Below are 24,903 nucleotides of genomic sequence, written 5' to 3'. Positions count from 1 at the left end.
AATACTATTTCATTACAGAGGAAACTCACACAGAATCCCCAAAAGCTCAATCATCAGTTCTGGACATTTTTCTTTTGTATGGGAATTACTAAGTCATGGCCTGAACCAATCACTGAGAGCCTGGTGAAGGGGCAGAGCCAGCCCTGGGATCACAGGTGAAAGCAATTCACCTGTGCAACCAGAAGGGACAGAACCAAATTCCACCCCTCCTGGTGCCTCATTTAAGGGCTGCTGCTACAAGGGAAGGATCTCTTCCTAGAGATTCTTCCTTTTGGTGTTATTCTGGGTGCTGAGTTCCTTGGGTCAGGTAAGCACCTGGGGGGAGTATGTTAATTTAGAACTGGTTATTTGCTGTTGCATTTCCCTACATGTTTAAAAGAGAAACTATGGAAACAAGCAGGATTTCTGCTACCAATGTACTCTTCTGATTCTGATGTCAGACAGAGTAATGCTCAGCTTCAGGGCTCTTCTAATTCAGTCTGATTAGACTGAATCCGATAGATAGCACAAGGTATTGGCCATATTCTTGTGTTTTTAAGATACATCTGGAAAATGATAAGAGAAGGCTGGCTCTAAGTTTTGAAGTAGTCAAGTATTGGTTTCTCTAGAGGAATCTCAAGTTGGATACCCAAGTTAATTGTAAACATGTTTTATATTGCTATACAGAAGCTGAGTTAATTGGAATAAGCCTAGAGTAAGCAAGTAAATTCTACATCAAACAGATTTTAAGCGTCATGTATCAAATAGGTCCTGGATGTAAATGTAAGGATGTAGCTAACAGAACTACATGCAGATTTATAATCCATTAGTTTTGTATAACTAAGGTTATAAGAATGAAGATGTATTCTCGTTTGTAAAAATGTTGCACACACTGACTTCAAAGAAGTTGTCATGACAGAAGTAATCTGCATTTAGTGGGGTAATAACAGAGATACCTACATATGATTCCTTCAGGTATTTGTATCCTATGATGGCTACATAAGATGTGATGTACGAAGTCAAAATTGATGCATATATTAAAACTGTCAAGTCAACAGCCAATGTACTGTTTCTTTTCTCCTGTGCCAGTCCTTCAACAAACCACACAAAGACAAAGCAAAGGCTTTTTTTTTTTTTTTTTTTTTTTCACTCTTCATGTAAGGACTTCCTTTCCAAGTGAATTTCCTGTACTATTCTTTGTCTTTCTTGCATTTGTTCTCCTTGCTGACTTAAGACAGCTATTCAGTTTTCTTCTTTGTAAATATCATGGCACCTTTCCCCTTTGCCTATCATTCAGTAAACCCTGCTGGCATGCATCTTATAGTAGCTCTATCATGGTATTTCAGAAAAGGTCTCATTGTGGTGGCAAGAAAACAGATATGTGAGATACTAGGAAGAAAATAGTGTCTGTGTTGCAGGCATAGCTCAAGCATGGGTTCGAGGTGGAGAAAACAGAGCTGAGGTAATGTTTAAGTGAATTGGTGAAGAACATATTCATGGCTCCTCAAAGCTGATTGGCAGTTTGCAGTTGTCTTTAGCAGGGCCAGAACTATAAGTGTTATTCATAGCATAGTAAGATCCATCACAGGGAGGGCTGCATTAGTTTTTTACTCCTTTAAATAGCACTTGCTAGAACTTGTAGCATGAATTACAGAAAGCTTGTGATACCATTTCTCACTAATAAAACACGATGCAGCACTCACTGTATCATTACCTTGCTTGTTTTAGCAACATGTTGCATAGAAATGCTTTAAGCATTCTTCTGTTTGATGGCTGCTATTTAAGCCTGTTTTATGGACTGGTATTTTGAACAGATTCTCATTTGATCTGCATGCTTGAAATCTGAGCACATATCCTGAGATGTACACCAAAAATATTTGACAAAACCATACAGTAAGACATGCTTCAAATTATTATTGTTGACAAGATTATAGATATGTATAACTTTCCTTTTTTTTTCTTTACTAGCTTTTTTTGTTGTTGTTGTTTTTAATAGGGAAGTCCTCTGGTGTTTTGTTTTTTAATTGAATTTTTTCCAGTCTTACAAAACTGAATGAGAAGGGGACTTACTGGCTCTTTTTGGCTTAGTACACTTCCCTATTCATAACAAGATCTAGATAGTTGGGCTGGGAGGGTGAGGCAGAATCTGAACCTATAATTTCTTGGGGGCGGGGGGGGGGGGAGAGTTTACAGAAATAAATTCTATTTCCTCACAAAAGTATTGTGAAGATTAATTAGCTGGTGAAGAGTAGTGTTTTGAAAATGCAATACTTTACCAAAATGTTCCTTTAATTTATTAGTGTTTAGATGGACAAATGTATCAACACAGTGGCTTTAACCAGAACTTTGTATGCGCAGCTCAGGACAACATAAGGAATTTCATGATAAGTATATCAGGAAAATACTCTGCAGTTGCCAGAAACAATGAATGCAATTATAAGTGCTTGGTCTGAGTTCTTTCTTCACAACTTAACATCTGTGCTCTTGGCTAGACAGACATGAATACAGTCTTGAGCAAGGATAGCACTAACTCATGGCCTGCCCCTAAATTAACTGCAGCTGCTATCAGAGTCATTAAGCTATTATAGATTGTTTTGAGTAACTAGTTTTTATCATTTTACTGGGTAGAATTTGAGAGAGAGTCTGAGAATTCCTAGGAGCAAAGTAAGCACTGGGAAGTTACGTGCATTACTGTCTTCTCATGGATGGTAGCTCAAAAAATTTCTAATGTATAGAAGACCCTTAGTTCCTTTATTTTTAATAATATTGTTTTTTCCAGGCTAAATAAATTAAATTTAACCTTACTTGATAGCTGTAGGAAATCTATTTTGCCTGGAATATATTCCTCACTTCTCCTAGCAATCAGTTCCAGAAATTAAAAATATTTCATTACTTTAACAACTGTTGTTTTAAATTAATGCTTAGGTACTTAAATGTCATTTGATGCAGTGTTCAGATTTGTCTGTTTATCCCTGTATTATTCATAAGACATGATATGAAATCTGTTGACTACAGTTTCTGTGGCTTCCTCTATGATTTTTAGACAGTCCCAGCAATAGAGGCTTTTATTTAGCTGAGCAGCCACACAGAAAATCTGCCACACCTCTCCTTAGAATTAAGAGCTTTTTAAGGGAAGAAGGGCTGCAGTACTAAAATGCTTAGCAAATCTCAAATCTTCACATGGGATTTACACAATCTTCCCTCTCTAGCTGTATTTCTCTCAATGCCTTTTTTTAAGACAGAAGCACGCAGTCTTCCATGTGCTATTGATTCCTTGCTTGTGAAACTGAAATGTGTAAAATGTTATCAGCATCACAAAACAAACTCTCCTAACAAGCCTTATTGAAGAGTTCTACAAAGTGGGAGTATTTAACTAGCCTTTACATGAAATAATGGCATGATCTGCTGTGTTTATAAATAAATAAATCTTTAGTGTGTTCTGTAAGTTCTGGTTTTCCATGATTTCTTTCAGTCAAGAAGATAAATGAGCATGGGTCCAGTTTGGTAAAGTGAGCTCAGGTATAACTTGCCAGTGATTTCTGGTGTGAGTACTAATTCCATAAATTCTTTCAGTGAGAGTTAAGGATGTTCTGCAAGTCTGAGGCTGTACTTTTCAGGTAATCCCTATCTTTTTCATTTACACCAGTGTTCTACACAACTCTAAGAACAGGAGCATAATTAGTTTCACATGACTAATGAAAGCATTCAGTGCTTTATATTGTGCAGTGTAACCAGTTATAGGTCAAGGACTTTGTCTCTGGACGTGACAGTAAACATGTATATGTTATATTTTGAGACACTTCCATGCAGCTATACTGTTCTTTACAGTAAACATTGTTACTGCAACAATTGGTTTGCAGCACTGTGGGCTTTTTCTGTTTTTCTGAGATCCAGATGGGGGCACTAATGCACACCCATGAAAACAAATTATGGAATTAGGCAAATAAAAGACAAATACACTCATTTGTGTGGTAAATTGTTCCTCAGATTTATGTAATGTTTATAGTTGTATTTTCAGAGTTTTCTGAATGTGCCTTACGATAAATTCTGTTGCAAATAAGTTAGGGCAAGTGGCTAAAGAATGGGCTGAATAAATCATAGACAGCCCTAATAATTTATTCTGTCTAAGAAACAAAAGTGAGCGAGTTGGTAAGTGGGGAAAAAACTACCATGGCGGTGGGCTGAGTTCTGGCTGATACCAATAGTTGGCAATTGATAGCTAAGAAGTGTGATGTTGAGCTGAGTAACAGCTATAGCAGCCCTGTGGTCAAACAGCAATCATGAGATGCTACCTGTGTGCGAAGAACCTAGATAGATGAAAAATGATAATCACACAGCACCAGCATAAATACAGTAAATATTTTGAAGTATTTTTCCATGTGTGAATTATATTGGCTCTAAAGAAAAACTACAAAAATCTGAAAGCTTTAAGTGCATAACATAGAGCAAATCTTTACAGGAGTTTTCTGTTGTCTTCAGTGTTCTCGGTTTTTCCTGATGGGACTCCCCTTTTCAGATTCTGCCTTGTCTCCTGAAATAAACAACATTCATGCTTGACAGCAGCTTTTAAATCATCTTGAAGTGCCTATTTTTCTAATGCTGCTTTTGTAAGGGTAAGATGGGAAGAGTAGACAAACAAAAGCACTAAGACAGAAAGCAAATGAGTGACTAGCACTAAAAGAGTAAGAGGTGAGCACTAGACTGGAAAGAAGAGAGATTGCTGGGTCAGAAGTTCACTGAATCCAAGTTTGCACAGGATCTGAATTTCTCAAGGACAATAAAGCAGAATCTCATTTAGGAAATTCCATGTAGATAAAGGGAAATGAAGTTACTATTGGGGAAGTAGTGGGAACAAAGTAGTCTTAGACTTTAAGCAGAAGTAAGGCTTCCAGGAGTAGCTAAGAAACACAGTGAGGAAGCACCTTCTCATTGGCCTCATGTCTCATCAACTATAAGGTATTTGGAATTGTTCCTGTAGAGGGAATGAGAAGTGATAAAATTATACAGTTACTGACAGCCTGTATTATCCCTCAGTATCTGCAACTTAACTCTGAAAAGTCAGGGGATTTTTCCATTCTAACATTTTCTGACCCTTTTTATTTTTAGCTTTCTTGTTCTGTTTTTGTTGACTAAAGCTGCATTTCCTTAGACCCTCAAATGCTTACTAGTTTGGCAAAGGCTGGCTAACAAACCATGGTTCCTGAACAATGTCATTAAGAAGTTTGGAGGCTTTTTTAAATTTTGATGTCTTTGACACTGAAGTCTTTTCTAGGGCGAATCCAGTGTGCATAGGAGTATTTTTAAACTTAGTATTACACTTTTTTCCCCCATGTCTGTCACCATTTTGTCAGAGTGCTACTCTGCTGCAATCAGAATATTGACAGGAAGCTTCAACGTCTACTGCCACGCCACTAACATCTGCCTCTGCCTTTACAGGCCAATGTAATAAAATAGGAGGCATTACTTTTGGAGCAGCTCTTGTAAAATGCTTTAAGTTTTAAGGTGAGGTTTCTCAGAAGTGAGGGATTTACACTGCATAAGCACACACTGCCTCTCACTAGCCCTCCTCATTTCACCTTGGCAGAGGAATGAATTTTTTCTAGGCTTTTCCCTCTCTCAATGAGGTAATAGTATCCTTCTATTGAGAATGTATTATGCAAATCCACCAAAAACACTGGAGACAAACTAGGGAAATATGTGATTTGTAACAACTTCCTTTTTCTTTTCTTTTTCTTCTTTTTTTTTTTTTTTTTTTTTTTTGAAAGACATTTTTAGTTTTGCTCACTATAAGCCAAGAAAAAACAAAACAAAAAAAAACATGTCATCTAATTGTAGTCTTGTATAATGTTTCAGTGCTTGAAATTCACATAGGGCTACTTTTTCTCCGGGAGAAAAGACTAAGGATAACATACCACAATCCAATTATAGCAATGTGTGGATTGAAATAAAAATATTTAAACAGATGTTATGAAAGATTTCATTTCCATTGTATGGTAGAAACATATCTGCTGTACTTTAAATTCTTCTTAGCCATGCCAAAGGAATACCGTAAAAAGAAAATTCTTTTATGTGCTTTTCCTTAGAGTTTACTGTATGAGAATATGGAAAGAGCCTTTTCAGTAGGAAAAGAGGCATCGATTGTGATAACTTGGCATTTCATGTTTGCCTTACAGCAGCCTTTTGTGAGTGCTATGGAAATAGAGTCCTAGCTCTGGATTTCTTGCCTGATCTCTTTAAAATGCTGCATGTTGCTTAAAGGGTGCTGAAGAAGGAAAAGAGGCACACTGTGATGCAGGATGAAACCTGTACAAAATTATTATATTACATTATTTTACAACATTAGTGTTGCACTAATTTCTCACTCGCTCATTTTCAGGTATTAGCTTAATTTTATTTGGTTTTTACGCAAAGTGTTTAATATCTAGATCAAGATGTACATCTCCACAGATGTTATAATTGCAGCTTGTTTTGGAGGCATGCTGGAGTTCTGATATTAATGCTTCAAGCACATATGAATTCCAGTCTTGGGTCTGGAGTAGCAACCTTAATTACTTACAAGGTGGTGATTGTAAAAGACAGTATGTCATTCAGTTACTGAGTAACTTCCACCTTTATAAGCTGTGTACTAACTGTGTACTAGTAGAGTCAGCATTAAAAAAAAAAAAAGTCTCCAGCAAGCAATCAGCCTTCTGTCCTGGAGTTATTTACATTCACACACCTGTTATATATTCCTAGCAAGCACAAGTACAGAATCCTTAATTTTGGTCAAGTAAGTTTATCCATAGGATGTTATTTAAAGTCTTTGAAAAAAGTGAAATGGAATCTGTAAATCAGCACCCTAAAGCTGCTGAATACAAGAAATATGAACGCATTTACTTTGTAGGTACAGAAACTGCCAGCGCTTTTGTACTACTGAAAATCTCTTGAAGGTAGTTAATGTCCTAGATACAAATTGTACAGTTACATGGGGTTTTTGCACTTGCAACTGCTAAAACATGAAATCAGTTTACCTAGTGTTATTTTCTAATGTGCTCTACATTTTCAATTTTTTGAAAGCACAACTTAGGAAAATTATGCTTGTTTTCTGGCAGAATATGTTACGCCTTAGAAGACACCTCAATTATAAAATGCTATACAAAAGGGATTTGGAAGTACTGTTTTCATGATTCATTTGGTAGTGCAAGAAGCTTATGAGATTTGTGTGTCTTCTAATACTTTCATTCTGGTTTCTTTAAATCTTTACTGTGTCTTGGTTTAGAAATTTAAGCTATCGCATTTTGTTTTAGGAATTCTTATTGTTCTAATTTCATTTTTAAGTGAAACCTCTCATTTCTTTGTGGTACACAAACTAGGGTTTCTGTGTAGTCCTAACAACAGCTTTTCAGATTTTTCATAACTCACATAAAAAGGGATCTGAATGTGAATGAGTTCAGGAGTGTAGTCAAGTAACCTTACCATCCAAGTGACCTTATCAGCTAAGTGACCCTAGTGCTGCTTTGTAGAAATATTATATTCTTTTTCTGAATGTTTTTTCTGTTTAATATTCCACTGCAGGGAACAGAACTGTTCTCCCTGTCCCTGCTACTGCAAAGTATGTACTACCTTCTCTAACATTACCATAAAAACAATTTGCAAAGTGAATTGAATTCACCAGTGTGCATGGCCCATGCCTTTATTCTTCACTCTATGAATATAATTAAATTTGGCTTTAGACAGATGAATAAATACTTTTAAGTGAACTGTACAACTATGTATCAAAACAGAAATGGAAAGACCATCTGACTGGGAAATGTGTTGGAAAGCTTATTTTGAGAATTCCAGAAATCCTCTTCAAAACAAAGTATCTGAAAATAGCTCCCTTCATTTGTGAAACCAGGCTTTTTCAGTTTCTAATAAAAATAGCAAATCTCCTTAGAATGGAGAAATTAGGTAAAATTAAATCAGACTTCTTGTGAGGCTGAATACAGCTATTGGCTCACATGTCACTGAACAATAATTTGTTGGAGGTAAGGGAGGCTTGGCTGTCAGCAGGAAAATATGAGTTGCTAATTACTGGAGGAAAAAATAAATAACAACCTTCCCTCCTACCTCCAGCACTAGGATTAGAAAGTCTTTCAATATGAGACTACACTTCTAAAAATAAGAGGAAAATGAGAAAAATGGAGAACACTCGTAGATTATTCAAAGCCAAACATGGTTACTTTATTATTCTAAACAGTGTCAAGAAAGATCTGACATCATTTTTAAAATAAGACAAACCAATTTACATTCAGTGTTCTTTTCTGAAAATACTTATACATTTATAGCATTAGTCTTGTAGATTTTCTTGGATTTCAGTGGAACAGGACAATCAAGTGTACATATGCTGTAGTCTTCTTGTCATCATGGATTTTTCCCTATTCCTTCTGTAATTTATTTTCAGGTGGTATTGTATTATCGCTCTAAACTTGGGTTTGAAAAATAGCAATGAGAAGTTTGCCGCTATTTTCCAATTTATAAGAGCCAAACCTAAAAGGTACTAGAGACAGTAAATTAACTTCTTGTCAGTGGTTGCAGGCATACTATTAGAAACCAAAATAATTTCCTAAAAAACAAAAACAAAACTGCTCAACAGACAAAGCAGTGATCTCCAGCTACAGCCCCTTTCTGTAAAGGTGGCACACAATGATTATCACTTCATGACTGGTAGTTCTAAGGAGGCCAACGGAAAATAAAATAAATTCACCAACCAGCAGGTTAAGAAATAGCAAAACTGAACAATCATGGTGAATCCTTAGTATTCTCTATACTGCATACTTGCCCTTTAACAATTTTCTTTATAAGACTTCTTGTGTATTCAGAGTAGTAGAAGAAACATACTATATTCAAGATGAGAAATGTATGGGAGATTTCATGCATCCTGCAATGTGGGTATAAAAACATGGCTTCAGGAGTACTGACTTTGATTTGGAATGACTCACTTTCTAAAAGGAGCAATTGGTGGTGTTCTTCATTGGTGTTTTTAATGTATCTTTAATAATGGTTCCCTGTGGTGAATATACCAAGTTTACCTGTAGAAGACTTGACCAGCCACCGATTAATCTGCTGTTACCTGTAGTGGTGATTGATGTTTCGGAGCTTCCACTGCTGGCTAAATATTTTTAAGTAAATATTCTGTGTTTATCATGGCTTATAAGGTCATAATTTCATTATGCAAAACTGTGAAATTTGATTTATAGTACAAGAAGGCTTGAGAATGTTTTTTACAATTGTTTATCTAAGTCATATGTTCACTGACTGTTCAAGTCAGTCTCACTGTTTCTGCTTACAGATGAAAGGGCAAATGTAATCTTTGAAGATAAGCTACAACAAATTTTAAATGTAATGGTTAAGCCCTTTTGCTTTTCAAAGTATTATCACACAGTTTTGCTGTGCTGAATGCAACTCTTTGAATTGTGAAATGGTCTCAGAACTTTTAATATGCCAGGGATATTTGAGTACTGCCAACATGTGATACATGATATGTCATTCAATCCCTTCTGATAATGTTTTTGCCCGCGTGCTGTCAGTGGATCCACTTGTGCCATTTGGATGTTGAGTTTTTGCAGATACTGTGAATTACTAAGTTAGTTCAGCTGGCAGTATAAACAAACTTTTTGTGTACCAGACTGCTTTAGCTCAATCTAAATCCAACACTGTCTTCATCTCTTGATTCTCCTTGGTAGAATTAAGAATATATATCTTTCCACGACAATTTTGCAGCTCAAAATGAACAAGATTGAAGTAATCTCTATCCCATGCCTTTCCTCCAGATGTGTTCATGGCACATTCTTACCACACAGGGCTCCAGAGCAGATGCAGTTTGACTATTCTGAGTAAGGATCACGGGGTTTCATATTTCCTTCAGTGCAGACCTTGTAGCACTTGGTGAGCATTAGTCATCTACCAGGTTTCTGCATGTTGCTCTTATTTGTATGGCTGGAAGGAGAAGTCGCTTTTTTGGTAAGCTGGGGTGGCTGAACAGGGGTCTAAAACTGGTTTCAAGTCAGCACCTGCCTTGTGAGGCCATTAGTACCACCTGACTGACTGCCAGCCTGACAAGCAAATTGGCTGTGTCTTCTCTGTGTGTGGCAGAGCAGTGTTAACAGAGAAAGAAATGGGCCAACCAGTGGGAACTTCTTGCAATTAAGTTGAACATGGTTGCATTGTTCAGTGTTGACTCTGCAACTTGGCATTTACTATTGATTGCTAACTTGTGAAGAGGTATATTGGCTATGTATTTAACACTATTTAGTTTAAGATTACATGTGAACACATGCTTGTAGTTGTCAGGAGTAGAAGTTAAAATATTTTCAGTGAATTCTATTGCCAACTAAACAGAAACTGTATCCAAGCAACACAGAAACAGCACTTCAGTTATTCATGACTCGGAAATATAATTTACCTGATATCTGCATCCCCCTCAACCACCACTTTAACTGTCCAGATTTACTTGGCCTGCTTTATTTTACTGATCTACAGTATGTTATACATATATATTTTTTAAAAAGCCAATGTGAAGCCAGTTCATCTCTACCACAAAAATTAGTAGAACTGTTTGATAGCTGTGTGATAAGGCACAAGATTTTTCCTAAGTAGTTTCATTTGGAGAACAAGATAAGGAATGATTGGGAAAAAAAGTTAAAAAACAAGTTTTGCAGTTACTTTTTTTTTTTTTTTTTGGACATAAAATTGAGGGAGGTTTTTTGGGGGGCTTAGAAGTTTAGGACAGTCTCATAAGTATTACCACTATCCCCGAAATACAGGCTTTTATCTGTGCTTAATTTAGTAACGCATCACTTGAATCATCACAAAGGTATAATTCTGTGTTTCACTGAAAAAATAAATTAAAAAAAATAATTAAAAAAACCTATTGATTACAAAGAGATTTAACTAATTTTTTATAAGGAGCTGTTTAAGAGACTGGACAGCAGAATGAGACACCTGATCTAGCCTGGGTTCTGGGAACAATCTCACAGCATTAGTGCTGACCTACATGTATTTTGATCAGCTCTCATCCAGTGGCATTCAGCTATTCTGTTTTCTTTTGGAATAATGCATGTTCCTGAAGCATAGTAATTAACCTTACACAGGCCTTTCCCCTATTATATATTAATCACATTTGTATGGACTGTACAGTTTATCACCGTAACTTTTCCCATTTCTTGGCTTCTTACATGTGTGTGCAAGTAACTCTTTACTACTTTTTGTCCATGCCATTGTATGGGTATGTAACTTGATTGTTACTAGGATCGGCTACCTTAACGAGCTAAATGTTCCTATAGGCATAAAAGGCTTCAATAAAAGTAAAGTAAATGGGCTGCTTTGTGGCTGAGTGTGGTGAAAGGCCTGTCAAGAGGACAAAGTACTTTCAGAACTGTAAACTGCAAATGAGAATTATAAGCCTAGTGTCCTCCTCAGGCTGTTGTCTTCCCCTTTGGTTTCAGGCTTTTCAGAGACTTACTTTAGGGCCAATAGAAGTTCTGTTCCTCATTCAACCAAAAGTCACATTTCTGGTCAGCAGCAATCCCTTCTGGCAGGGTGTGCTTATGTCCCTCAGCCTGTACCTCTGATCATTAGCAGTCTTGAGGAAAAGTGGGTGGCTCTTCTGCTTGGCTTAAAGCAGCAGAAACATGAGATCTGGCAGATTTCCTGATACAGCCTGGCACCTGGGTACTTGATATCCTGAGCCTATTTGAAAAGAGTAGGAGGGAGGAAGGAGAAATACACTTTTTCAATTTCTCATGCCTGTTAGACCATTCAATAAAAGTTTTGGGAGCTCCTGTTCTTGTAAAAAAAAAATAATAATAATAATAATAAAAATAAAAAAAATTAAAAAAAATCTGATTTCTGATGCCAATTGTCTTTTATGTGTTAAGCTTTAGAGTTGTGTGTTTTTTGTTTTGTTTGTTTGTTTTTGGTTTTTTTCATTCTGGAGCTCTTGATGTGTTGACACACAATTCCATGCCCTAAGTAGTTTATGAATAAACACTCTCAGCCCCTGGCAATTGTAAGCAGCAACACCTCACATAGCCTGAGTCCCTACTATATAAAATGCTACTTTTTGGCCTACATGTGAAGGACATCCTGCTCATGGAAGTTAGAGCTCTTAGGAGGAGTGCTGCCCAATCTCTCAGCTGAGCTGGGTGAGGATGAAGTTAAACTGACCACGTTAAGATTACACCCAGTACCTCAGAAGACAGCTGTTTAGGACTATGCAAAACAGAAATGGTGCAAAATGAGCCTGTTCACAGGACCTATGCTGTGTTCTTGGAAGGTCTTTTGAAATAAATAGCAAATAAAGTGTGACTTTATTCTCAGAGAAAAGTATGAAATAAAAATGCCATAGTAGACTATGTGCATTTCTACATGCATGTAGTGTTAATGCTTCTTTGCAAGGATGATAGATGGGAGTACTCCTTGAGTTACAGTACCATGACAAAACCAAGAATGCTTTTGATAGTTTCCTAAAGTTATAGCATTCTAAGTTGATTTCAGTCTAGCTATAAAAAATATATTTCTTTCACATGGAATTTTTTTTATTATTTCAGAGTATTTTCCATGCTTTTGGCTCTATTGCTTGACCCTTTATTATTCTGTATTTCAGTTACTCTTTTTGTGGATTCCAGTTTCAAATTGTCACATCCTCTATTTTCTCTTTCAGCTTGTTGGGATGCCTGTGTTCCTATGAGCTTGGATGAACACTCTACAATGATGGGTAAGTGCCCTGAAATTGTTCCTATCCCTCCATTTATCTTCCAGTACAGCCTCAAAGTCCTGTACTTTAGAACGTTTTGCTTGTCTGAACAATACTCAGTCCTGAGTGTCCTTATAATTGATTATGTGAAGCTGTTAAACAGTTCAAGGAATTTTCTCAGGCATTGCTGTTCCTTGAAATATCCTCAGAAATGAAGGGTATTGGCTGTGTGTGTCATAAGACTTTGGAAACCTTTTGTTTTCCTTCTCAGTCTGCTGAGCAAAGAGATATGAATCACCTTATTATGTATTGTCTCCTATTAGTTTGTTTAGAATTGCGCCTACCACTTTCTGAAAAGAAGATTCATCGCACATATTCTGGTACATAGGAGAGAATAAGAAAGCGTTACACAATTTGCTGTGGTTTGCCAGAACTGCTTTCTTAGGAGGGCAGGGAAAGAGGTTCTGAGAAGCACAGGGCCTCATAACTTGTGCTAATAGAACTTTAAATGCTAATTTCTATTTAGTATATTCAGTTTGGGAAAGAACAATGGGAATTTATTAATTGGCATCAGATAAAAAGCTGATAGAAATCAATATCCATCAAAAGAATGAGACGTGTCCTTTCCTTATAGTCTCAAATAAGTGAATAATATTATTTTCTGGAAGAAAAATAGGACTTTCAAAAAGACCTTTTTAATTCCACTGGACAGAGAATAGCAATTTCAGGAGCTTAGTGCCAACACCGTGATTGATGACAGTGAATAAAAACTATGACAGACACTCCATAAGCATCTTCTCATGCTTATGTTCATTAAGTGAATGTATGAACTCAACATGGTTCAGATAGGCGATCTTTGATGCCAAATTGATCATCATTGTCAATATTATAGGACAGGATGGAACTTAATTTTTTTTTTTAATATTTTAAATTAACCTGAAAAGTTAAAGTGTCCTTCTTATACTTTTTTTCTGATTAGCAGAACAGTGATGCAGTTAGGAAACTGTAGTCAGCAAATGGTGCTTTTGTATATAGGATTGCTGTTGTATCTTAGATTTAAGAAGAGCTATGTGCTGAGGGTTTTAACCTGTGCCACTTAGCAGTATTGTTCTCTCCCATACCCTCTCAGGCTCACCTTGCTACTGCTGCCTTAAAATGCTCTCTTACTACAGAGGCTCTGGTCAGCAGTTGCAGCAGTTTCAGGAACAGTGTGTTCAGCATGCCAGACTGAAATTCATGTTTCAGGAATGTCTCTTGGGGGAGTTGAGCAATTCAGTCAGATTTGTAGTTAAAAGCTTTTCACTGTAACACAATTGCTCTGCAGTAGAGAGGAGGAATGGCTGGAACTTGTTTGCTATGAATGTGCCTTGCAAAACCACTGTTATGAAATCTTCGGGTGAAAATCCCACTGAGAATGGGGTTTACCTGTGCTAGAATTACAGGCTGCTGAACAGAGGATGTGAAGGGGTGAGGGAGAGAGCAATCAACATTGTGTTAGCTTCAATATCATTTTGCCCAAAAATACTGCTACTGTCCAGCAGAATCTCATCTATGCTGGGAAATTGTGGATTTGAGGCCATTTAGAAAAGCTTTTTTTTTCTGGATTTTATTCTTATTACCATACAAAACACAGAAAGACTTTGCAAAGAATAGATCTGCCTTAGACAAGTGGGGTGTTCTCTCTGACTATGTTACCAATTTAACTGGCCTGTAGCCATTGGGTTTGCAATTTCCATCACACGTTCTGCAGTTCTGGCTTAGTCTGAGTCATGGCCAGAAAAAAAAAAAAAAGGAAACGGCCACTGTCTGGCCAAACTGTCTCATCTTAAAATACCAGTACTGTGTATTTTTCTGCTCTGTGATTCCCACAGTCAAGTCCCGGCCTCCCAACCTGCTGGGAAACAAAAGCATAGTTATCTAAACTTGGTCATCTTTGGAGCAACTTTCTGTCTCCTTTTAAGTGAAACAAAGGCGCACGCACACAGCAAGTGAGGCAGAGTGTTGAAGAATGCATATGCTTGTGGCAGTCGTGTGAAGCAGGGTAGGAAGAATCAAGAGATGCTTTGGATGCTTTATAGATTATTCAGTGATAGAGTCAGAGACTAGAATGGTAATTAGAGCTTAGTGGAAGCTTGGAAAGGAGACAGGCCAGACTACAGTTGGAGTTAGTGTTTGTTTCCAACTCAGGTAGATCTAAGCAAAGGGATAAGAGAAGATGTAGATAGTGACATAAGAAGAAACATGGAGGGGAAAATCTGTAAAAGATAGCAAGGGAAATAGGGGAAAGCTGTCAGGAGGTTGTCTTTTGGGACCTTCAGCTGTTCATTCAAGGGATTCAGAACATGAACTTTGTTTCTTATCTAAGAATATCAAAGGAATGTTTTAACTCCTTGTGGATGTACTCATCAGCATGCAGTATGGCAAAACACCTAAGCCAATGCAGAAGTCAGAATGGACATAAAGCAGAGGGTTTGATTAGTTAGATCTGCATAACCTCTTCGGTTTGTAGATATTGCTGTCTAATGTTTGGCCTTACACAAGCCCTCTTCAGTCCTGTAACTTGAGGAGTCCCAATCATAATTTTTCTCCTTTCTATGCTTTGAGTCCAGAACTGATGTTTTTGAAAGTATATATTGTAAAGTTTTATGCAGGTAGGTAGTCAGTGCACAGAGAAGAGACTATTAATAGACATGTTAGATAAATCTGAAACATGCATATAGGACAAAAAGAATCTGATGTTATAGCAGGGTCTCTGGTATGGACGGAATGATAAGGCACAACATCTGAAACAGAAGACAGCTACTGAATTTTTGTGATGTTAATTTTGAGCTGGTGGTCCAGATGATACTTAAAGGCACCATGCCCATTTTGTCCAATATGCAACAGAATATGTAGCATACATTTGTCAAGTTAAGTTAAACTACTGAAACAAATTCTAGGTAAATTTAAAAAAAAAAAAAAAAGAGAGAGACACTTGAATTAACAGTGCAAACAAACTCAAATCTACGTATGAGATAACAGTGATTTTAAACACCTGGAAGAAATTATTTCTGGAAATATGTATCTGTCTTTGTAAGGGAGGAACAAGAGAAATATAAGAAACAAAACCAAAAGAGTAGGAGAACATGAAATACAGCCTGAAATAGAAGCAGCAGAATGATTGCTAGAAAAAAAAATCCATACGTTTAGAACTGAAACCTAGTGATGCTACAAGCAAAAGCCAGTATTGTTGCTCAGATTCTCCTATAAGCTCAAAATCAGATCTTCATACATTTTCTTCAGAGATCCCCTGCTATTATCATCAACATCTTTTCCAACAGAAACAGTCTGCAGAGTCACAGTCTGCAGAGTCTCAGTCTCAGGCATGAGATAGCCACTTAGGCCAAGAAGCTGTAACAATAATAAATCCTTTTTTGCTCTTTAAAATGAGTCATGTTTTTCAAAAGGTAATAGGGATTTAGTCACAATGAACAGGCAATGATGATTCAGCAACTACATCTTCAGCAGAATGTCAGACAATCTGCACTGAACGATAAGAATGCATCTGTACTGATCTCATGGAAATATACAGTGTTATTTATTTTCACACGATCAGAAGTGAAAGCATTACTCAGAACCAGAAATATAAAAGAGACTGAATAGCCAAGTTTCTAGATTTCTAACCCCTCTTAAAGTCTTCTTTGATTTGCATCCAGGAAGAATGTTTTCATAAGAGATTATCTGGATTTCTTTAAGGTAATGAACTCCCATTGTATAGCTCCAGGTGGCTACTAAAGGTTTAAATCATACTGCTTCCAGAAATACTCAAGAATACATCAAATGTTAAAGATGTGACAGCTGATCACAAGTGAATGCTGGTCTGTCAGAAGGTTTGCATATAGAAGTTTTTAGAAAATACTTGAAGATAAGTAGATAAGTAATACCTATTTTTGTAGCACCTAATGAAAGTTTGTTTTAGACAGATTAACTGATTCATCTCTACTACACCAAGCAAGGATAGCTTTTTCTCCTGGAGTCCCATTGATTTCAGGAGTATAGATATCAATATCTATCTATATAGTACAGATATTTTTAAGCTTCTGTGAATTTGGAGAGTTCTTTCATCAAATGTGGGACTCAGCTTCATGAGATATGCTTTGCTTTGAGACTGGGACCAACCTTTGTGTCACATCTGTCCACTTCATACTCAAGTGAAAAGAGTTTGTTTAAATCTATTGACGGTACTCACAGAACTTAACAGTTTAAGTTATGAACACCATTTTGTAATTTGAATATCAGTAGCAAGTTTATGATATTTTTAAATGAAGCTGTACTTCTTTCTTCTGAGCTCCAGGACAAGCAAGATTTTTAAGGGAACGTGATATAAAAACGTTGTATAAAGCAGCTCCAGTCATACAAAGAGAAACATGTGGACCCACATGCAAATGGCACTGTCAGGTATTTTTAGAACCATTTGACTAAGAGGTTAGAATTCAAAGACTTTAAAAATTCAAATTTGTTTCTAGCTGAACAAGATATGTAGTGCTGACTTCCAGCTGCTTAAAATGCACTGAGGAGATTCCTCCAAAATAAATGGAAGATGGACCCTGAGCAGGCTGCATAAGGCAGACCAGCCAAGCTCCAGCCCTTTTGTGTCTACTCTGCTGTTCTCTATGATCTAATATACTCTACTTTCTAGCAGGATGGATTAAAACATAATTTGTGTCCATGTGGAAGCCTATGTGCATACCTGTGTGGACACAGTTATTTACAATAAATATATAATGGTTTGTTCTACACATTAGCATTCAGGCTCTGGCTGATAAATCAGAATGTTTTGAGTGTATGTATTGCTTGGAAAATGACTAAAAGAAGGCAGCTGGAGTCTTTGGCAACATGTGTGGTTCTGCTAACAATCAGTATGTAGAAAGTTAAAATTGGAGTCAGAACTTGTTTTTTGGCATATTATAAGAATAACTGATATTTGTCCTGGGAGCGTACTATATCTAGCACACATTAGTGAAAGTCTACATTTGAGTACTGTAGCAAAACAGAAAAGAAAAGCTTTTAACAGCAGAGGAAAAAAATAGCAGAAAGGCCACATAATTGCAAGACATAAACAGGAGAGTAAGCTGCAGGGCACAAGAAATAATACTTCTGCTTTCTCTTATGCTGTGTAGGCCACAACTAAAGCACCAGTCTGATTTTGGGCACTGTATTTTGGGAAGGTTTCAGAGTGAGAGGACTTGGGGCAATGTGATAACAGTCTTCAAAGATATAAAAAGCCATTGTAAAGAGGAGCACAGTATTGTGTATTTTCCCTGTTTACTTTGCATGAGGCATGAAATAATAAACTGAAACAAAGCTTAAAACTGGACCTTGAGAGGTAAAAATCTGATAGTGTATGTACTGCTAGAGTGGAATAGATTGCCTGGAAAGATTGTGGGTTGTTTGTAATCAAAGTCTTTTAGGAAGAAATAAGGTAAGTGCCTGTCAGTATTGACAGAGATGAAACTGAACCCACTACTGGGAAGGAGGATGGGCTAAATTGCTTCTGAAGGTTTTTTCCAGATCTGCAGTTCCACGATTCTTTGAGAAGAGTCCTAACATGCCAAGACATTAATTTTCTTGTACGTTGTGAAATTTGCTCTGTGTACAATGTCTGAAAGGACAGATTCTGGTTCTGTCTGTATTCACTTTCTATTTGTTTCATTTCAGCAAAAGTTTTCAGACAGTTTAGATAGGCATCTCTTTCTGATAATCATACAAAGTCTTTCAAATGGTTCCTTGAAAATACTAGAAACTATTTCATAATGAATTAATAACTTAGGCTTGGAAGTTGGATCAGATATTGACTTTAGGGTTTAATATCTTAATTATAGTGTTGTAGAGGTATTTTGTACTGATTGTTCTACTTTGTCGTTCACTTGCAGTATGTGCACAAGTTGATGGTCACTAGTAGTTTCATGCTATCAGTATGGCCTGTAGCTATTTCCCTTTTCTTTCCCTTTTCTTTTTTCTTTGATCCTTCTTCTAGGCTTTTCCCTCAACTCCAGCCTTAATAAACTAGATTTCAAAGTGAAAAACAACAGTAAAGAAGGCAAGAATAGTACATGCTCTCCACAAATATAAAATGTTAAAGCAAACAGTGATGATATAGAGCTGTTGGAACCTGGACACGTTAATAGTAAAACTGATTTTTTTTCTTGACCTCAGACTTGCTTTTGAAGTTATGGAATAGATCCAGTTCTGTAGGTTCCTAAAAGATAGGGAGAGCTCCAAATACTGAGTATATGAGGTTTAACTTATCTTCCCACTCATAGAACACTACTTACATACAAGTAGGTATATAGAATATCAAACTAACACACTTATCTGTTTTGAAATCCAGATGTTTTTTCATATTTACAAGAAGCAGCAGCAACAAAAACTATTTTTATGACAAAACTATTTTTGTGCTTAGTAAATTATTGCAGTTCATTTCAACCGAGATCTGTTAAGAGTAATCACTGAAGTAAGCAAAAACTGTACTATTAATCTTCAATTATATTCCTGTCTGTTTTGGTTTACATCTGTGATGTGGAAAATGCAACTGTATCAGCAGCAATAAGAGCAGGATTTCTGGTTCTCCAAATCTCTGGGGAAATAAAACTTTAATCTGAGCACACTAGTTCGTGTTATATTGTGGTCCAAGGACTGGAAGGTTTAAAAAAAAAAAAAGTTTCCATATAGATAGATAGATATAACGTAATGCCATCTGCAGTAGACTTCATGTTAAAAAAGCATTAAGTCTAGTGCTTTCATCCAGACTTTACTTATACTAAGACTAAAGTAACTTGACTATTAGAATAAGGTTTAAGAAAGGGAATAATAATAGATCACATGCACTTTTCCTGTTGCTTTTTTAAAATATGTTGCCACTGCTCAATGTTACAAAAATGCGTATAGAGTCTCCACAGAAAGAAGCAAGTAGGTATAAATGAATATATCACAAGTGTCTGTGGGAATCTGCATAAAATGTGTGTTCATAAAATAGTATTACATTCAGCTGAAAATGAAAATCCAAATTAGCTGCAAAATCCTGTCATTATAATGATTAAATCCAAGGCTTACTTAAGCTTATATTTCAAATGAAATATTTCTATATTTATTTAAATGCTGTGAACAGACGACTTTACAGCAAGTGCTTAGCATGATTTAAAAAACAAAAACAAAAAAAAAAACTGCTCTTTCAGCCAGCAGCTTTATCTTTCACTAAAATCTAAAATGCTTTTTTTCTGTCTTTGTGGATGTACAGTTACAACAGCATATTTCACAGCAGCACTGCAGCTGCACTTTGAAGCATAAATTCAAACTCAAATTTTCAGAAGCTGAGCCAAATTTAACATTTCCCTATTTGGATACCTACAACTGTAACTGAGATAAAGAAAATTAAACAAATCATTATGAGAAAAGTCTTGGTGGTTTTCTCAGCTCAAGAAACATGAGGCAAAGTGCTTGAGTTTGGCAGGTCAGCTATCTGTACGATTTAGCCTAATTCTTCTCTTGCCCATGATCTCCATATGCACTAATCAGCCCCCCAGGATGGGGTCCTTCCTTCAGGAATTATTGGAAGGGCATGTAGCACTCTGTATCAATGCTACAAAGCACAAACCAGCCTGGATAATAGCCAATTTCCATTTGTAGTCTGTGAGAGTCATAGTTGAAGAGAAGTGCATGTAGTCAGCCCATCTCCCTGTAACATCTTGAAAGCTGCACAATAAGTAAACAAATTTGCCAGAAGGAGTAACCTTTGTCAGTAGTCTTGGGGGAAATGCTAAAGTAGCATGAATACAGGAATCAGCCTGTTTAGTGACTCTTCTGGAACAGAAATGTTGCATTTGTCAATCTTCATCAAATCATTGCTTTGTCCATCCTATCATTCAGCCTCTAAAACTGGCAAATACTTAGTAGATCTGAGAAAATATGAAGAAACCTCAGAGAAGACAATGAAAAAATATTTTATTATAGATGGGTTTTGATTCATGGCCCAGCCAGTTAATATTTGCATTGATGGTTTGGTACTTGTGGCTGTTCTTATTATCCTTTACATTCTTTTGTTCAGTTCAGTTTGGTCTTGCAGATATTTTCTTCTAGTGATAGTTTCAATTTATCTACATATTGCATCTAAAATACATTTCATGAGTTTTAAACTTAGCCTTTAAATATGTGGTGCTTCTGCTTCAACTCTGCTCTGTTCTTAAATTGTGAGTGGTAATTGAAAGTAGCAAATCTGTCTAGCTACTTTTTGTAGATCTGTTTTATCTATTTTTCTGATCTTCATAAAGGAACACAGCTACAGGCTTTTCAGCCCTTCTCATTTGGAAATCTGCGTGATTTGCTTTGTATTTGATCCCTTTCCTTACTATCCTGTATTTTTGTGAATAGGTGCTCAAAATGTAAATGGGATGTTTCAGAGAGAAGGAAAATCTGAAGTGCGTTTGCACATGAGCAGTTTAGCAAAACAAATCAGTTGCACAGCATCTGAGCTCTATGCAAGGTGTGCTCACTGGCAGATGAGAACCTACTGTCCTGGGATCTCTCACCTGTCGGTCTAGGACCTGAGCATTGAGGTCAGATGCCTTCAAAAAGCATTGACGTTGTGCTGGTGCCTGAATCAAATTGGTAGAGAGCAATCTATATAAATAATGAACAATATATTGTGCCAGCTTCCCTCAGTCTGTGTAGCAATGGGTTTAAGGGTTAATTGCTGTATCCTCATCATCTTCTCAAGCTAGCCAGAAAGGACCTGAGCAGCCAGTCATAGGCAAGAACTAGGAACCATGTGAGCTCAGCCTTGTCTCATTGTTGAAAAACTGAGTGCTTTTATTGCATGGAAGACACAGGAAAGATTTATTTTCTCAGCTATAAAAATTAAAACATAGAAAGTTCATGCACACTGTGCTTCAATAGTGAGATCAGTTTTCCTCTGACACGTAATTGGATGTGCATGAGATTTCAAAGACAAACACTGTGAAGTATGATGACTGAAGTGATTTTGTAAAAGGTCCTGTTTTATGTCTACAGTTGGAACATGTATCGCACTGTTACAATGGGTGTGGCTATACTAAAGATTTTGTGGCATGCTAATTGCATATTTCCAGAAGCTTCTGAGCACATATCCATGTGCTTTGTTTTCAAGCACCTTACTTTCTGAACATTCAGTATACTTGTCATGGATCTCGATTAGACAGGTATAAGGTATGTGGCACTGTCTTATTGGGTTAGCGAAGCTTACTATAAGGAACAAAAGACAAATGAATATGAAGCTGGCTGATTGCCACAGAAACCAATATTGTTGACCCAGTGAGCTGCCAAGGCCTGAGCAGCAAGTACTGAGATTTATTTGAATTGACAGAGTTAATGTTTCTAAATGTAACTGAATAGATGTAATGCACAATGTATCAGCATATACAATTTTAGATTGTACAGGCTCAATTCAGTAGATCAAAAGAGAAAAACAAGACAGTTTTTGTATGCACTGTAATATATCAACATTCTGATGGTTGCAACACTTCTTGCTCAACTGCCAGTTTCAAATTCATTTCTGTAGAAGGAAATTCCTACCACTTGACACAGAAGAGATGTAATACGTACAGTAAGGATGAGAACATTTTCTTCTGATTGAACCTTGGAGAAGACTACAGCCTGTGCAGAAGTGATGTTAGATGCTTTTATGCCTTACCTCCTACCAAGTGAAATATTAACAAAAAAGGTTGATGCCTGATTGGCACAGGCTGAGGCCAGTAAGTAAAAATTTAAGAGAAACAGGGATTTTCTGCAGAGAATTTACAAGGTTTTGCTTTACCTTCTGGATAATTTTCATCAATACACTTGCATCTCAATGAGAAACTGATAATTTGGAACCTGGAAAAAGCAAACCAAATATATATATATATTCATTTTGAAATGACATGAAGATGGTCTTACAAATGTAATAAAATTATTTCAAAAATTTTCACAATAAGTTGAGAAACCTCATACCAAGTAAGAACTTGTATCAAAAAGTAAATCCCTTCAATGCAGTAATGTACTTCCTATGCTTAATTAGTAGGAGTACAGTAGGAACTAACAGCTAACAAAAGATGTTATGCATCTTGCAGGCAGCTTGAAATAACCACATGCCAGGACATGTTACACTGTTCTGAACATGTGTTATTTGTGTACAAGTTACAGCTTGTTATTTCCCAACCACTATCAAGTGTAGAATAGTTTTACTTCTCTGACAGGTCTAATATAGCTGAAGAATCCAGAGGAACTATAGAGCACCTCTAGATGTGTGTCCCTGAATTCAAATGTCCAAAGAAAATCAATATATGGTATACTCGAAAGAAAATTGATATTTTCCTCTTTTTTTCAGATTTATGGAGAAAGGACACTTTAACTACATGTTGTGCTTGTATCTAAGGAGCACTTTAAACAACGAAGAAAGCTTTTTAAAAAGTCATAAGTCTTGGGAAAAAATGTCTACTTTGTAATTCTGTTTTGGATAAATATTTTCCAACATCAAACAAATTTGTGCAAAGAGCTCAACATGGTGATGGTTAAATATTAGCCCCTTCATCAGAAAAGCAGTAGGAAAAGTAGTTTTCATTTATTCTACTGCCTGAAGGCATATTTTTTGCAATCATACGGCAATTTCGTTTTGGTCTATTGATATTTCTTAACTTGGGCCAGATTAGAAGTGAACTGCCTGTATAACAAAGAATGCTGAAGCTAGAAGGGATAGGAGGAACACCAGAAAATAGGGAGTGTGGAGTAGGAACACAGAAACATAAAAAACGGCTGTAGATCACATTGTGGAAGAGGGCAAGGGATCATCAAACAGTCTTTTACAAAACTACTATATTAACCAATTTCTAGGGCAGGGGGTTAAGTAGTATTTCTAGTTCTATTTTGTTACACAAAGAAACTTCCTATCTCATTAGCTTCCTTTAACTACAGTATTAAAACATTATAGCAAAGGTTTAGTTGTGTTTGTTTATAGAGAAATTGAGGAATGACTATAAGATATGTATGTGACTAGTTTCAGAAAATGTAAGCAGCAGTACTTCTCTAAATATATGAAAAACTTTTATGGAAGCATCTAAACTGCTAGACTTTGTATCTAGTGTTCTTTGGAGAGAAGGATGAACTGTCTTGGCTTTGCCAGTCTGTTAGACATATTTAAAAGAAAGTCAAGAAAAGGAAAGAGTCCGAATAGACGTCATGAAAACTAAGAAGATAAGAAAAGTTGAAGTTCTGAAAAGAACCCTTTCACCGAGTGTGCTAATAAAGACGGTCCATCTCTTCATTACCATGCTACTTATCCACCTCTGTTACACTGCACAAAAGGGAAAAAAGCAGTCTTTATAGTTGTACATGATTATATTTTCCTTTTGTGTTGAGTTCAAAGTCTTTTCTAAAAAAGCAAGAGTAGATTGCTCACAATGTAATGGGCCATTCCCAGGAAATGAAAAAATGGCCTTAACGTTTTATATTAATACAATAGGTTATGTATATAACAGGTTTTAAAAAGTTAATGCATATTAGCTTAGAACAGCCATATTTTAACACCGTGCGACTGAAAGTTCCAGTAGAGCAGATGAATGGAACTACAGAAGAAAAAAACTACTATGACAAAGGGATAAAGGTTTAACTAAAAGGACTCAAATCTGTATTTCAGGTGTCTCTTTACCTTCCATCAGGAAACGAGTTATTAGGAGTAATGAAATCAGAGATAGAAAATACAAAAACTTTTTAGATCCTTCTGTGCAAGGCGGCGACACTGGCCTTTACTTCTTCACTTTATAATGATTCCTTTGAGTTGTGGTTCTGAAAAAGCTGTGAAACATCTTCCTGTTATTTCTTTTTCATCTTTCCAAACACTGGCCAGGAATAACCCCATCCTATTCTTTCCTTGAGTTTTTGAAACACATATTGACTGTAATGACTTTAAATTATCTGGCTAATGTGCTAGATTTATAGAAGTGTTAGAGCTCCACTATGCTGCTACCAGGTGCTTTGGAGAAGGTGCAAAGCATTAGGCAGAATCTTACTTTTCTGCATACCTGCTTCTACTTTAGACCACTCCAAATATTTAACTTCTGAAAATTATGGAAGATAACTGAGTTTTAGTGCAATCTCGTGACGTCACTCTCTTCCGGATGCGTTGTAAGATCTGTCATTATTGGATGTAATAGTTGATTGCT

The 24,903-nt window shown here is 36.5% G+C and overlaps 1 long non-coding RNA gene across 1 annotated transcript; it reads left to right on the top strand.

The window, feature by feature from the left end:
• The first annotated feature begins 264 nt into the window (after window positions 1–264).
• LOC140255197 (uncharacterized) lies at window positions 265–23,378 on the top strand. Its single transcript, XR_011904430.1, has 3 exons — window positions 265–307; window positions 12,662–12,715; window positions 23,073–23,378. It is a non-coding gene; the product is annotated as an uncharacterized lncRNA (long non-coding RNA).
• The last annotated feature ends 1,525 nt before the right edge of the window (window positions 23,379–24,903 follow it).

This window comes from Excalfactoria chinensis, chromosome 7 (genome assembly GCF_039878825.1).
Source record: "Excalfactoria chinensis isolate bCotChi1 chromosome 7, bCotChi1.hap2, whole genome shotgun sequence".
In the NCBI taxonomy this organism is placed as follows: Eukaryota; Metazoa; Chordata; class Aves; order Galliformes; family Phasianidae; genus Excalfactoria; species Excalfactoria chinensis.
Note: the sequence above shows the minus strand (reverse complement) of the source record. Positions and strands in the feature narration are given on the sequence as shown.